At 41.1% G+C, this 15,954-nt stretch overlaps 1 protein-coding gene across 1 annotated transcript in view; it reads left to right on the forward strand.

Annotated features, from left to right (window-relative positions):
• Positions 1–11,712: 11,712 nt before the first annotated feature.
• The window catches only part of TRPC4 (transient receptor potential cation channel subfamily C member 4), a 166,602-nt gene continuing 162,360 nt past the window's right edge, over positions 11,713–15,954 (forward strand). The window contains exon 1 of the mRNA XM_040991063.1: positions 11,713–11,912. The gene's annotated coding sequence lies outside the window, so the exon portion shown is untranslated. The remainder of the gene's footprint in view (positions 11,913–15,954) is intronic.

Raw genomic sequence — 15,954 nt, forward strand, 5'->3', positions numbered from 1 at the left:
CTCATGTCTACATTAATAAAAAGAAAAACTCTATTTATTTATTTGAAAGCCAGAGTCATAAAGAGATGGCGTGAAACAGAGACAGAATGAGAGAGAAAGTGAGGGAGAATCTTCTATCTGATTTTTACTCTGCAGATGACAGAAGTGGTCAGACCAAAGTTGGGAGCCAGGAGTATCATCCAGATCCCCACATGGGTAGTATTGGCCCAAACACTTGCACCGTCTTCCACTTCGTTAGGAAGGGGGCTCATCTAGAAGTAGAGCAGTCAGAATGCAAGCTTGCAACTAAATGGAATGCTAGAATTTCAAGAAGTGACTTTGTTATGCCATAACACCACACCCCTCTCCATCTCCACTGTCAATCAAGTGTCCCGCTAATGCTCCGGTGAGGAAATAGATGATGGCCAATTATTTGGTTCTTTGCTACTCATACAAGAGACCTGTGTTGAGCTCCTGGCTTCATACTACATCAGTTGTAGACATTTTGAAAGTGAAGCAGCAGATTCTCATTCTCTGTGTGTGTGAGTGTGAGTGTGAGTGTGTGTGTGTGTGTGTGTGTGTGTGTGTGTGTGTGATTCTGTTCTGTTTTCCAAATAAGTAGGTCTTCATGACATCATTGATGTGGATCCACACAAAAGTATCAAAAATCACTAAAGTACATAATTCAATGAAAAATCAGTTTTCCCATGTTTATTTTGTACTGTGAAACCTCACTGAACTAGTTTTCGGTTTCTAACAGCTTTGGGTACAACATTTAGGTTTTCTCATGTATAAAATATTGTCATCTGCAAACACAATTATTTCAACTTCATTCTATTAAGTTTGGATATCCTTTATTTCTTTCTTACTAAGACTTTCAGTATCATATTGAGTAATTGTTTCAGATCTTAGGTGAAACAGTTTCAGTTTTTTTTTCCCATTCTACTTACTGACTGAGAAACTGGAAAATACATGGACTTTATTATCTTAATGTTTGTTCATTTCATAGTCCACATTTGAGAGACACTTCATGAAAAGATGTTGAATATCTGCAAGTGCTTCTACATCTATTTGAAATTATGTTGTGTTTTGTTTCATTTTTTATTATTTATGCTTTATGATACAGTTCATAGGCTCCACAATCACTTCATTTTTATTTTTTTAATTGTTTGGTTTTACTTTTGTTTTTGATGATTTTTACATAGTTGATTAGGGTACAAAGGGACAAGGGCTAGAGGTAAGCAGGTGAGACCATTGCTTCCACTTTGTTATTTTTCCTTCCTGTATCCAGTGGAAGGAGTGAGAAAAAGGAAGAGACCACATCCACCCTCCCAACCATCCTAGGGTCCCCGATGTGGGGCATGCTCTGAGGGTCTTGTTCAAGTGGTTTTGATAGTTCAAAAGTTCTAAATTGCTATCGATCTTGCCACACCAGTCACAATGAAATCTTTCCAGGATCTGACTGATATAGTCTACCTTAGACTCTCTGTTTACCCAGATATTCACCGCCAACACATGGCTGGGGTAGTTGATCAATTTGTTCCATCTTTCATCCTCTGCTATGGTATCAAGTGAACTCTGCAGGCTCCAAAGTGTTGCCATATTCTCCATGTGCATCTGGACATACTGACCACTGCTCCATCTAAGACACTGAGGAGGCCCAGTTCTGCCATATGCACTCCACAGTTAGACCATGGAACCTGCAATTATCTCCATGGTTGGGCTCTGAGTCCAGCAGTTCAGTTGAGGGCATCCTCAAAGAAAACTCATCTGAGGTGAACCCATACCTGATTCTTGTGTGTGTTTGCAATACAGTGTCTGGCACAGTTCATCGCCCAAATCAGCCTAGGCACACACTGGTTGTTGCAATTGCTGGGTCAGTTCTGTCTCCAGCCCTGCCTCCTATACAAATCAGTGGGTGTTGCAGTTCAGCCAGACCCTGTCCACCACATGCTCAGCCTTTCACACCTGTCCACCACACACTCAGCTTGAAACCAGTGGAAGCTGCAGCCTAGTCGGAGTGACCCTCAACAACCCACAACAGGCCTGCACCCGGCCCTGGTTCCCCATGCTTGCCAGTATTTACAGCAGACTGATCCAGTCTGTTCCATATCCCATTCAGCTCCAATACATGTCAATGGCCATTGAAGACTAGTTCAACCCAACAAGCCCCACTATCCAATCCACACTGGTGCTGGCAGTTGCTACCTTCTGTCTAGCCATGCCTGGCCCTAGTCCTGGTTCTTGTGCTGACAAGTCAGAGTGGACAGCAGACCTTATTTATTCTATAGATTTAGTTCCAAGAAAGTAGGCACACAGGAAACCTATTCACCCTACAAATCCAAACATCTCAGGGATAGTACCTTCCGAGAAGTAGATCCCAAGACAGAAAGAGCTCCCACTAAACCCACCTCCCACATATCATAATTGGATCAAGATTCCAGCTTCAGTCCACTAACTTCAATCTACTAACCATGAATAAAAGAACCTGCATGAGCTGGGGAACCAAATGCTGTTCAAATCATGACAAGTTTTTACTATTTTTTTAAATTTATTTTATTTTTATTGGAAAGTCAGATTTACAGAGAAGAGGAGAGATAGAGAGGATGATCTTTCTTCTGCTGATTCACTCCCCAAGTGGCTACAATGGCTAGAGCTGTGCCAATCCAAAGCCAGGAGCAAGGAGCTTCTTTTGGGACTCCCATGCAGATGTAGTGTCCCAACACTTTGGGCCATCCTCGACTGCTTTTCCACACCACAAACAAGGAGCTGGATGGGAAGTGAGGCCACCAGGACATGAACTGGTGCCCACGTGGGATCCCGGTGCAGGTCATTCCTATTTCCTCTTGGTCTCCATTTGCATAAAATATTTTCTCCAAGCCCTCACCTGGCCAATGTGTACTTTTATTGTGAAGTGAATTTCTTTCTTTTTTTAAAAAAAATATTTAATTTTATTGGAAAGTTAGATTTACAGAGAGGAGAGACGGAGAGATCTTTAGCTGCTGTTTCACTCGCTAAATGGCTACAATGTCCAGAACTGAGGTGATCCAAAACCAGCAGCCAGGAGCTTCATTCTGGTCTCCCACACAGAAAAAGGGTCCCAAGGCTCTACCAAGAATTCTTTGTACAGATACACTTGTAGTGACAAATTTCCTTAGATTTTGTTAACCTAGGGAATGGCCTCACTGGGTTGTGTGTGTTGTGGAATATTTTTTTTTCCTTTCAGGTTAAAAATATCATCGCATTCTTTTCTGGCCTACAGAGGATCTGTTGAGAAATCTGCTTTCAGCTTATTGAGATTTTCTTTATATGGAACTAGGGTACAGTTACACTGTATTTACAATTGTCTCCTTGTCTTTGAATTTTGAACTCAATTTGAGTATGAAATAAGAACTGTTTTTTGGGGGAGTGTTGAGTGTTGTTGGGCTTGTTGAGCTTCCTGAAAATAATGTCCAAATCTCTTCCAACACATGGAGAATTTCTACCTATTAATAAATAGATTCTCAGTGCAAGTTTCCTTCCTTCTCCCAGGCATTCCGATAATGCAAGTATTTATTTCCTTGATGATATTCCATATGTCTCATGGGCTTCCATTCTGCGATCTCTTTTTGTCTGACAGTGTAATTTCCAAAGACTTGTTCTCAGGATCAAACATTTTTTCTTCTACTTGGTCTATCCTATTGTTGAGTTTCTGACTCATATTCTTACATGATTTATTGCACTGTACAGCTTGAAGTTTTCTGATTCTTTCCCATTTTTATGTATGTATAATTTTTCATTCATATGATTGTCTTTCCTTATTAACTTGAACTGTTGACCTGTATTCTTTTACAACTCAATGAGCATGCATTGAATTTTGATGTTTTTCCTTAGGAAGTGTACAGATTGCCTTCAAATAAAGGATCTATTTCTGGAAATCTACTATGTTGCTTTGGAAATGGCATGCTTTCCTGTTTCTTCATGTTTTTTCATGGCCCTATATTGATGTCTATTCATCTGTTTCTTTGTGGAGTTACTTTCACTGGTAAGACTTTTTTACTTAAATGGGTAGTACGAATCAGCTGCATAGCTAGTTCAGTTTGAGTCTATGTGATCCTAAAACTATAAGCTCTAAGCATTTTTAACTGAAACCATTGTCAGCAATGTCTGTAAGTGGCACCATTGTCCAATCCTCACTAGTCAATGGAGGTAGTAGCATGGCTTTGTAAAGTACGTGGCATTGCACAAATGTGTGTGCTCAACATCACAAAGTTGAACTCTGGTCACACTGAGGCTTGTGACAGTACTAATTACCTCACTGGTTCTGGAGGACACACGGTCCTTGCTCTGTGATTTGTGGAACCAATGGAGGCAGGCAATCCTGCAAGTTTCTGAAGTGGGTGGACCCTCCCCTGGGCCCCATGGTTGAAACTGGTTGATATCAGGGCTTACAGCACCAACAGCCATAGTCCCCATACTGGAAAACGTGAAGGGAACCTTACCCAGACCCCATGAGGAAGCAACTTTGCTTAGCAAGAATGGGTCTGGAATTGATAATGTTTCTCCCAGGCCCCACAAAGTGGTATTAGACAGTTCCTTTCCTGGAATTGTGAAGTTCTTCCGACCAGGGAACTGGGGTTAAAGTGGCCATGTCCTTTGCTTTTCTCTCTGTTGTCTTCTGAGTCTCTGCTGGTTAGGACTCTTGCCACTTCTTACTGAAGCTATGTATTTGCCAATGTCCTTGAAGCACGGCATGAGCCTTCCTTAGTTGTGCCAGCTCGTCATTGACAAAATTCAATACAAGACACTTGATTGAAACAACTTACATCCTTTCCAGTGATGGAAGAGTTTACATTGATACTTGAGGTGAAGAGTCTGGGTTAAAATAGTTCATAAAATACTAGAGCAGAGCAGACACTTAGCTTAGTAGGGAGAACTCTGTCACATCACAGAACCCAGGTTTTATTCCTATGTGTATCTCCTGACCCTGAACTTCCCAGCAGTGTAGATTTCTGGGAAACAACAATGATGACATAGTAATAGGGATCCTCCCACCAGTGTGTGAGAATAGGATTGAGTTTCTGCATTCCAGTATTGGTCTGTTTCAATGTTCAACACTGTGGGCATTTTGAATGTGAACCAGGAGATGGAAGCTCTCTCTCGTTGCCTGGGAAATGTGAGGGTATAAAACCTCAATATCTGTAACTTTTATTTCAGATTATTTAGAAATGAATTGACAGATAAATTCATAAAATAAACTGTGTAAGTAACTGCTTTGAACTTTTATCTGTATTTTATGTTGTAAATGACAATATTATTCTAATTTATTATGAAAACAAATGAAATTTTCCAGTGTATTTATAGTACTCTACATGTAGTTTTTTATTCATGTAACAGTTTAAGGCACATTTTCTTGCTTAATAAAGCTAGTAAACTGGTAATAAATTCTGCTGTCATATATTGTCAGTTTTTTAAAACTAGAAGGCGTCATATTTAAAAGACTTCAGATTCTCTTGCTACTAGCAGCATTTGAATTCAGATTTACTGTACTCAAAGTCAACTTCACATATTTCATGTTGCCTCCTTGAGAAGATAAAACATACAGAATTGGCAAAGTTTTTTATATAGGGCAAATATAAATTCGTAAGTACATGAATTAATTCATGAATTAATGCAACAAGCTATGTCTAGTACATAGAAATTCAGACACAAAATAAACTATGCTATGTTATTTCATGCTCTCAACAGTAGTTCTTGCTGACTATACCCATTTCGACATTTAAACCTAGTGGGAGAGCAGATGACTAGTCTTCCAGCTGCAATGATTAGTAACTGGGCAACTGAAAGGATAGAAATGAAACACATAAGAAGTTGGTGCTAAATTGTAGTCTTCACAGACCAGAGTAGGTGGTTTAGAAAGAGGCGCTGGAAAAAGAATCTGGTTTAAAACAAAGCCTTGACATCATCAATCTATGTGAAAAGCAAGGATCAACTCATCTTTTCCAGTTATAATAGATATACTAGTTCCTTCTTTTGTTGAAAGAGAGTCACTAAAGGACACACGGTAAATCATTCTCAGTATGTGTTAGAATTATATGCAATAATGATGAGACAAAACCTTAAATATTGCTATATGCTACTCTCTACATATAAAATTGTTTGATCCTTAAATGAAATCTATCCTATTAGAGAAATTATTTTACTCTTCTACAGATAAGGAAACCAGGACCCATACAAGTTAAAGCGTGTTAACTAAGGTCACGCAGCTTAAGGGCTTCCTGATAGCCATTTCAGATTTAACACACACATGAGTCAATTCTCAATCTTCCTGCTAAAAACATTCTAACTTGGATCTTCTCCATCTTAGAAAACCATTTGCTGAGAATCATCTGTGTCATCAAGTCCATCACCAAATAATCACTCTTCTTCACACTCTGCAAAAACACACTGGAATATTTGGATGGATCCATCTTCAATCTTGAATCTGCCTTCACTTCCCTCCAACTCCCTTCCCTGATCACCACATGACCTGGTTTGCTTCAGTGACTTCTTACTTGAGCCCCTGCCTCCCACCTTAGCTTTCATCAGTATCCCCTCACTGCAACAAAATAAACCGTGAAGACTGAAATCAGCTTAGGTTATTCATCTGCCTGGAACACCACCACATGAAAGAAAATGTCAAGAGACAGGTTCAGTAAACCTTTATATCTCCAGGTTAAGTAGCACAACTCTGGCAACTTGTTTAAATTGAAAACCACCACCACTATCTTCCTTGGTCACAGAACTTTCAACTCCTAGCATCATCTGTTTAATCACCCTTTAATGTTGTGTGTCACTTACTCATTTAATATACCTACTGCTTTTGTTTCTCTCCCTATGAATTTAAATTATACCATGGCAATGTCTCAAATATTGACTCACAGATACATACTAAGAACTTAATACAAAGCTTGTTGTTCATTATTGACTACTTAGTATTGGTTGAATGAATGTTGAGCTGGGATTTCAAAAACAGGCAACATGATTCTGAGGTTCATTAAGTTAACAACTAAGCAATTCCATTTAAAATGAACAATAAATAGTAGAAGGAAAAGCTTTAACAACATTAGTGTATTGAAAACAATCATTCAGGAAAATATACTGACTTAACATTGATAAAAATTAGAACATGTTAAAATGAGTGACAGTAGTCATAAATTTAATAATCAATAAAAACTAAAATATCATCCACCAGTTTGAAAGGTACTAATGTTGACATAGCAAATGCCTTTGTATGTCAAATGAGGCAAAAGCGTTAAAAACTTTTAATACCATAAACAAAGTCCTAATATTTCACTGCTAAAGCTTTAAAAATGCATATTAACTCAGAGAAAAAAAAAACCAGAAAAAGAGAAAATGTGAAAGTCATCTTTTCCAATAATCACATTTGTGAAATTAGCATGCCTTTTCTTTATTTAAATAGAACATCAGAAGAATTAAAGAAAGAAAAAAACGGGAAATAATAAATATATTCTGCAAGCTTTAAAATATTCCTGCGCCTTGGCATATGATCCTGCGTGTAATGTTCTAACTAGACAATACAATCAAATGTACAGACAACATTTGCACCTACATTTTCAAGTCTTCCAAGAGGAAATAATAGCTTAGAACATTCCAGAATTTAAACACTTGAAATAAATGCAAATATTTCATAGAGAAATATTTCTTTCCAAGAGGAACTAATAGTTTAAAAAGATTCCAAAACTTCTTGAAATGTACACAAATGTTTTTGAAAAATTACAGTGATCTGTTAAGAAAACCTCTTCACTTCAAAATTACTAACATTTTTATAGAGGCAGGAAAAATTCTAAACCACACATGACTGTAGATTGTGTCAAAACCTAGTTGCAGGAGAGGCAAAAACCTAAAGTGAGGACTCACCAAGAACAGGAAAATACATTCCAAATGCTGCTCCTCAAGCATCTTGGATGAGCCCATGCTCAGAATGAAAGAAAATTGCAGTCACGCAGCAAGACAGGTCACGTGAGCGTCAAAGACAGTGTTTCCTTGATGTCCGTTAATTTCCAAGATCAAACAGGCAACTATATACTGACAACTGCTTTACCAAGTATATTGTCATCACTGAGATGGGTACATGCATAGAATTAAAATGTCCACACATTTGTGTCTGTGACTTTGCCTAGAGGCCTGCAAAGTAGTACTGGAAGAAAATGCTTTGTACGTGCTGCATTTCAGTTCTGAAACGGGAGAATAACTTTTAAAGGAAAATTGATCATTGAGGTTCTGAAACAATTGTGGTGCCAGTTTCAAGATATATTGTAGCTATGAATAGTCACAAAAGAGAATTATATTGCTGTTGCCATTTGTTAGATCACTTGATTTATGCTGATTACAAAATAAGATTGTTCTTTTATTTGCTTGAATAAGATACTAAAATAATCAAATTAGGATATAGTATTTTTTGTAAATGTATTTTACTACAATGAACTGCGTTTTAAATGGGATACAGGTCTATGGAATGATGCTAACTCTGTAATCACACATTTTTAAAGTAAAATAAAGCCCTTTGGGCTTTTCTGGTTTTGTAGTGTATGCAACTCATTGGATCATTTCATTTAATTACAAAAAGTTTTCCTGGAATGGCTAATTAATTTGCACTTGACATAAAATCAGCATTAAATAACCGACCACATGAAACAATTCAAAGGAAAACTGAGAGAGCAAAGACTGAGTTTCACCGGAACACAACCTGTTTAGATGACAGAACTGTACAATATTGTTCTCAATGTTCCTATTTTGTATTTATTGTAGATTAAATTGGTACTTGTCTTATTAGAAAAGTAAAAAAGAAGGGGGAAGCTCATAAAATACTTCTCACTGCCATCATGACAGAGATGGCAGCGGCTGTAAGGGGCATCCCTCAAGAGATGAGGGTATTTAATTTGATGCAGAATTTTAAGTTGTAAAGTTCATCTACTCCAAATGGTGGGCACAGGTTTCACTGATCCACTTTCAGATGTAGTTTAAGATTTTAGTTGATTATTTATTTGAAAAGGTGGGATAGAGGTAGAGAAAAAGACAGACAGGATGAAAAAGAAGGAATAAGGATGAGAAGGAATGTAACAGCCTCTGACTCTCTTCAAAGATCCTCAACAGTGGAGGCAGAACTGGAATCAGGCATGGGCTGAGGTCAAGCTGGGAGCCAGAAACAAAATTCTGGTTTCCTATGTGAGAGGAACCGTGTACCTGACCCATCACAGCTATTTCCCAGCTTCTGTGCTAGCAGCAGGCTGGATTCAGAAGCTAGCAGGACATGGAATCCAAGTGCTGTGAAACAGAAGGGGTCTCAACCTCTGAACTGAGCACTTACTTCCTGCAGGTACTTTGAAAAGATGTACCTTTAAGCAGCACTGCTACAGCATTGGTTGTAGACTGAGCCTCTGCCTGCAGTGCCGGCATCCAACATGGGCATGTACTCACGGCCCATCTGCTCCACTTTGCATTCAACTCCTTGCTCATGGCTGGGAAAGCATCAAAGCATGGCCTGGTGAGTTTGGATTGACTCAGCGCTGGCCATGCAGCCATTTGGGGAGTGAACCAACAGGTGGAGAATCCATCTCTCTTTTTCTGTTTGTGAATCTGCCTTTCAAATAAAAGTAATGTTTTCAGAGGAAAAAAGAGCCACATTCATCACAGTATGCAGAATTGTCTGTACCCAGAATTTCCTTGTAAAGGTGGGCAACATGTGGCATTTTTCTTTTCCCCACCTGGGATAAAATCTAACATTTTTGTTTCCTGGACATTTATTTATCATCAATAAAAAATACATTATTAAATGAAGAATATCCTAAAATACAGTTGACATTGCAAAGAAATGTTTCTATATATGCTTTTGTTGACTTGTTAAGTGCACTTGAATTTATTGCAAAGTTCATTACCACATCTAGACTGATCTTTCCCGTTTTTTAAAAAAGTCATCCTTTAATATAAAGAAAAGTAAAAACTGAAGATGTTAATGTGTTTGTAGGTAGAGATTCCAGGAAGGAAAGACAGCTTCTGGTAGCTCTCTCATTTGTGAGCTTTCCCAAAACAGGCACTGTAGGACCCCACCGGGTGAAAGCTCAATATTTCACAGGGGATAGTATTAGAGGGCGTGCTCCTGGAAATTTAGGAAGGCAATCCAGCTAAGCTGGGGACAAATCCAGGAAAGCAATTAGCAAGGGAGAAAGAGGCATTTTTCAAAAAATAAGAAAGAGTTATGTTAAAAGCAATAGCCTGCCAGCCGCCCCTGCGGGAGGTCTCCAGGGATCGCCTCCCTTCTCCTGTGAATACTCTAAAAACTCTAGGAAGCAGCGGGAGTGAGAAGACACTCTTAATGTTGTGCTTCGGAGCCGGTGGATGCCGCTTTTCCTGCTTACATCTCCGGGCAAGCGTCCACGGTCCGCCTCGCGGCCGGCGCAGCGGCTTCCCAGGAGGCGCAGCCGCGTGGAGCGGTACCCGGAGAGCCGGCAGCTGCTCAGCTGTTGCAGAAGCGCCAAACTGGAGCAGGCACCTGCTGGGATGCCGTGGCCCACCCGCCGCTCATCCCGGGGGTGCTTTCTGAAAATAGAGGAATGCAAGTGGAATGGGTGTCGAGGGAGGTCATCGCTGTCTAGGATTCTTCCGGGAAGTCACTCGCTGCTTTACAAACGGACTTCCCCAGCCTTTGGGTGGTGGGTCGAGTCGAACTAAGCCCATGTAAATGGCCACGCCTCAGGGACGGCAAGTAAGTTACTTTGCCCCACAACACTCTATCCCCCTCCTCCAAATTTGCTTTTATTTCTCCTTATTGTGACCACCTTAAAGGGAAAGGTGGAAGGATGTGGTTTGTCCTGAAATTTCCACCTCACCACCACGCACACAACGACCGTGCACACCGACTCTACAGTCACCCAACCTCGCGCTTGCAGGCTGCCTGCGCCCGGGGTGCTCCGTATTTGGAAACCTGCCGACTTCCTCTGCCTGTTGGAAAGAGCGAGCTGGCGGGGGTGGGCGGAAGGCTGGGGCCGTCATCTGTTCACTGCGACGGTCTCCAGTGCTGACACCGGCGGCGAGCCGCGTCTTCGGGTTCTGATGGGAGAAGTCTGACACCTTGAGGATGGGCGAGGGGGTGCCCGGAGCCGGGAGCGGCGGGATGCAGCCAGTCTAGAGAGTTGCAGGGGGTTACTTTCTTCCTGCTGGGCGATGTACAGCCAGGGTGCTTGTTTGCTAAGGTGGCCTCAGGGCTGTTGCAGGGCGGCTGTCTGCGTGCACCCAAGTTCGACAAGCCCCCAGAGCTAGACCAAGCCGAAGGTGCGTCTGGAGGGAGGCCAGGACCGCGGGGTGGCAGGATGATGGCTGGCTGGGGACAAGCTCCACTGCCCACTGGCTGAGCTCATCGGGCGCAGTCGATTCGGGGGACTGGGGTGTGTGTCTGCGTGGCGGGGTGAGCGCCAGCCCTGGCCGGCGGGCGAGTCTGCTCATCTGCAGCGCAGAGCCGTGCGTGGGTCGCGCATCTTCCCGGGTTATCTCTTGCAAACGCGATCTGTGAGGACCCCGAGGCGTGCAACCGCTGGGTCCCAAGGGCGGGGTGCCTTCCTCCGGGCTCAGCCGTGGGAACTCCAACTTTATCCAGAGGGCCCGGTGGGGGGCAGGGGTGGGCGAGGTTCTCCTTTCCAGGCGCTCACCTCCCCTTCCCGGCCCGCCCCTCCCCCGCCTCCTATGGCTCCACTCGCTGAGCATCCTCACTCCGCCCAGTTCGGTGCCAGCTGCGTGGGCTCCAGCTTCGTGCGTTTTCCGTGGAATGCTCCAAAACTCGGCAGCGGCTAAGGGAATCCCATCGCGCCATTGGCCGGGCGTGCTCTCACACAGCGCGGCATCCGAGCCGCGGTTCTTCTGGATTCTGTCACTTCAGCCATCAGGCTGCAACTTCGCAGGTAAAGGAAGTGTGTCTCCTTCCAGCTCCTTGGGACAGGAGCTGCCCCTAGCCTCCTGTTCTGGGATTTTGGCTAAGTTTCTTAGGCTGCCTGAGAAGCCGCCTCCCTCTCGGGAGGCGGACATCCCAGGGTTTGGGGTGAGGTGGTGATGAGTTCAGAAAAAGGCTGGGGTGGTTTGTTTTCTCTTCAAAGGCTCAGGGAAAAGATGGGTGAAGTAGCTGTCCGTGGTTGACCCGGGCAGAGAAGAGCGGAAAGCGGGAAGCTTCTGAGTGGCCCCGTCCGGCTTCAGAAGCCGGCGGAGCGCGGGGAGTGAGCCCTTGGTGTGACTTATATGGTAAACAAAGCAGTTGCAGCCACGCCGTGGGGCCGAGGGGCTGGAAATGTGGTTGTTTTTAGCATCTTATGCATTTGGGAAAAATGGAGACTGTGGTGGCCTGTGGGCGCGTCTAAGTGAGCCCTTGGCTCTCCGGCGTCTCAGCGGGAGGAACGGAAGGGGGTGATCGATATCCTATCGATGAATTAGACTCTGCGTCATTTTCATTGCCTGTCATGAAGTGGAAACAGTTTGATCCGTGTTGCTGGAGCCAGTCTAGTGATTCCGAGTTCGCCTGACAATCCAGACTGCAGTTGAGCCAATGACCCTTCTTGCTACTTGGTGACATCCCCGAGGTCTCCTTTGCACAACTTGTTGTTCCAGCCCCGAGGAACTGAGCTGTCTTTTGTGACTCTGGAGAGGAGGACAGTGGGGAGGACCCAAGGCTGGGGAGAGCTGAAAAGGGGCAGCAAGGAGCTGTTGCGCCTGCATTCACCCCGGAATACCAACTGTGGTGTGTCCCTGTTCACATGGCGTTTTGTGAGGCCCTTCGCAGCTGAATCTCACACCTATAAAACACAGCAAGTTGTTTCAGGGTTAAGCACCAAGCCACAGTAGTGGAAGGAGGTAGACACAAGCTTTGGTTTCATTAGAAAGAAATTTAGTACAGACTTGTGGAACTGAAAGAAAAAAAAAAAACAAAAACAAGCTCTCAGGCTCAGATAAGCCCCAGCTTGCCTACACAGTAATCAACCGCCCAGAGGGTATTACCAAGTCCTTCCGAAAAAAAGGTTGCTGATTTTGTTTCTCTAGACAGTAAAAGTGGGTAGCTATGTTAAAACCTTGAGCTGTTCATTACTGGGTTATGTTTGCTGCTTGAAATAAGACTTGGAGTATCTCCTACTCAGCTGGACAGTAGGCTGGCCACACCACCTTTTAATAAGTATTTAAAAGGGAAAAAGTTGGAAACAGTAGTTATTATATTAGATACTCGGAAGAATTAAAATCATAATTCAGAACAGCATTGTTATAGAAGTGCTTAAGACTCGGCATGTGAATTAACACAGTTGCTAATGCAAAGCAGTAGAAGCTACATTGATTTTCTCCCAGTAGTTTATGCAATGTATTTGATTAGCAAAGGTAGCTCAGATGGGAAGGAAGCACTGGCGTTTCGTGTCTGTATTAAACACAGTAGCAGAAGGGGCTGCCTTCACAGAGCTGATATTGCGATCCCAACACCCTGTAACACAGGAAGGTCTAAGCAATCGTTAAGTGAAGAAGTGCACACACTAATCGGTGTGCAAGAGTTGAATAAGAGTTCTAAGCGAAAATATACGGACAAATACAGACCAAAGTTTGCCATTGTAGATTTAGAGAAGCTCTTCTTTTCAATGGCAAGTTGAAGGAATATTCATGAGATCATGAAGTGTTTAAACTAGGCTGATACAAGGAGCATACTTCTTTATAAAGCCTGTCTAATGTTGACGATGTTTCTAAAACTCTTTTAAATACATGAGAGAAATTTCAGTCTACTTGCTTACGGATCTTTTTCATGGATGAGAGCTTTGCTATTTTGTAATTTTTATATTGTTCCATTTTTATCATGCTTATTTCCAGAAAGTCAGTATAAAAATAGCTTGAGGAGACTATAACAGAACTAAAATCCTAAATGAATTTTATTGTCATTTGAGTTATTAAAATGGAAACAAGACCAAATAACTTCGGAGACAATGTCATCAACTTGAAATTTACACAAATAGTAAAGAACAGAAGTAACACTGTGATTCTTTTTCCTTTAGGGAAATTTGAATGTCTTGTTCATTTACACATTTTAAACTTTTTCACTTACACTCCATGGAGAGGTACAGTCATGTGAAGGACTAAAAGGTTAACTGGTTAAATAGTCAGTCATGAATCCGAAGCTAAATGAATCTGTAAAGCAATAACAATTTGTGTTTTATAAACAATTACGTCATTTGAACCTAAAAAGAATCTGAAAGTTAGATGAGCAATCTAATGGTTGAATGTTTGAAATGACTGATACCAACTCCATCACTATTTGGAAAAAAAAATTAACTCTTAAAAGCTACTGTTCTTGAGCCATAGCTGAAAGATAGAGACAATGTACAGCATTACTTAAAAAAAGTATGATAGCCAACTGAAAGTAGCCAACACTGGTCATTTCAGCCCAGTGTTATCAATATACTATAATATGTATATGACTCAGTTTCTGTTGAAGAATAATAATTTGTCTTTTATGCACTAAACAAAACAAAAACCCTACTTTCAAGGATAGATAAATGAGAAATATAAACCAGGAGCTAGGAATGTAAAACTGCAGAGTCAATTTTTAAATGAAAATTCAATTTTTATATCTTTGAAATCCAGCTGGGTGAGGAGAAATATAGTAAACATTACTTTTCTTTATTTCAAAATCATTATTGCCAAACATTTTTAAAGGCCAGATTGCAATGCACATCTTGACTTTTCAAACTGTACTTTCTGTGCTTAATTGAAACAAGTGTTATTGACTTCAACACCTGTAGAAAACCCGTCATGAATATTTGCTTCTCTTTAAGAATAGACAACTTAAAATAAAATCTTCAGTGCGAAACTAATTTATTTGCACCCTGCCCCCAAAGAAACAATTCAATTCAAAACAACTTTAATGAATCCTTACTGCTTTGTTAGAGTTGCTGTACTGTACAACTGTTTTTTTTGTATATATATTTTTTAATCTCAAATCCTTTCAGATTCATTGAGACCTTAATATTTTAAGAGTTGAGAGTAGTTTGATCAGAAGCATAATATCACAACTGTGTCTATTTGAAGAGAATTTGAACAAATGTAGCTCTTATCTCAGATTATTAATACTACCAAAAATAACTGTGGTGGAAAAAAATACCATCAGGTAAATGACTCATTTGAAAGACTAAAATTAAAGATATATGCATTGAAAATACACCGCCAGTCTGAGCAACTCTTAAAAAATCCAGATCGATTTCTGAATGTTCAATTTAACTTAAACAGTATAGGATAATCTTGTCAGTACTCAATCTACTAGTATTGCTAAATTGTCACTGCTATCCCATTGATAGAAATTAAAGCTTTGACATTTTTAAAAGTTCAATATCACAGAAGAATGAATTCTTGAGAAAGAACAGATGACACATGGACACAATTTTGAACATGAGATTAGAAAGTTAACTCAAACATTTTTTAAATGCCTTGTAACACAATCGAGCACAATAGTATTTTGTTTTGAGATAAGCACAGTGAAATGAATCAGATATGCATTATGTGCTTCCTGAATTTTGCAATTAGATTTCTAGTTATGTTGATAAAGTTTTCATAAGTAATTTCTTTGGACAAACTCCATTAAAAATGATATTTATTCAAGACAGAAAGCAAGAACCATTGTGAAAAATAAAGGGAAAAAAAGTAAGGGGGCCAGTCAGGTACGGCAGCCTAGTGGCTAAATCTGTGCTTTGCATGCGCCAGGATTCCATATGGGCACTGGTTTGTATCCCAACTGTTCCACGTCCCTTACAGCTCCCTGCTTGTGGGCTGGGACAGCCAAAAGCTTTGGGACCCTGTACCTGCATGAGAGACCTGGAGGAAGCTTGTGGCTCCTACCTTCAGATCAGCTTATTTCTGGCCATTGAGGCCACTTGGGGAGTGAACCAGTGAATGGAAGATCTTTCTCTCTGTCTCTTCTTCTCTCTATAT

Source organism: Ochotona curzoniae, unplaced genomic scaffold (genome assembly GCF_017591425.1).
Source record: "Ochotona curzoniae isolate NIBS_2020 unplaced genomic scaffold, NIBS_Ocur_1.0 contig_64, whole genome shotgun sequence".
In the NCBI taxonomy this organism is placed as follows: Eukaryota; Metazoa; Chordata; class Mammalia; order Lagomorpha; family Ochotonidae; genus Ochotona; species Ochotona curzoniae.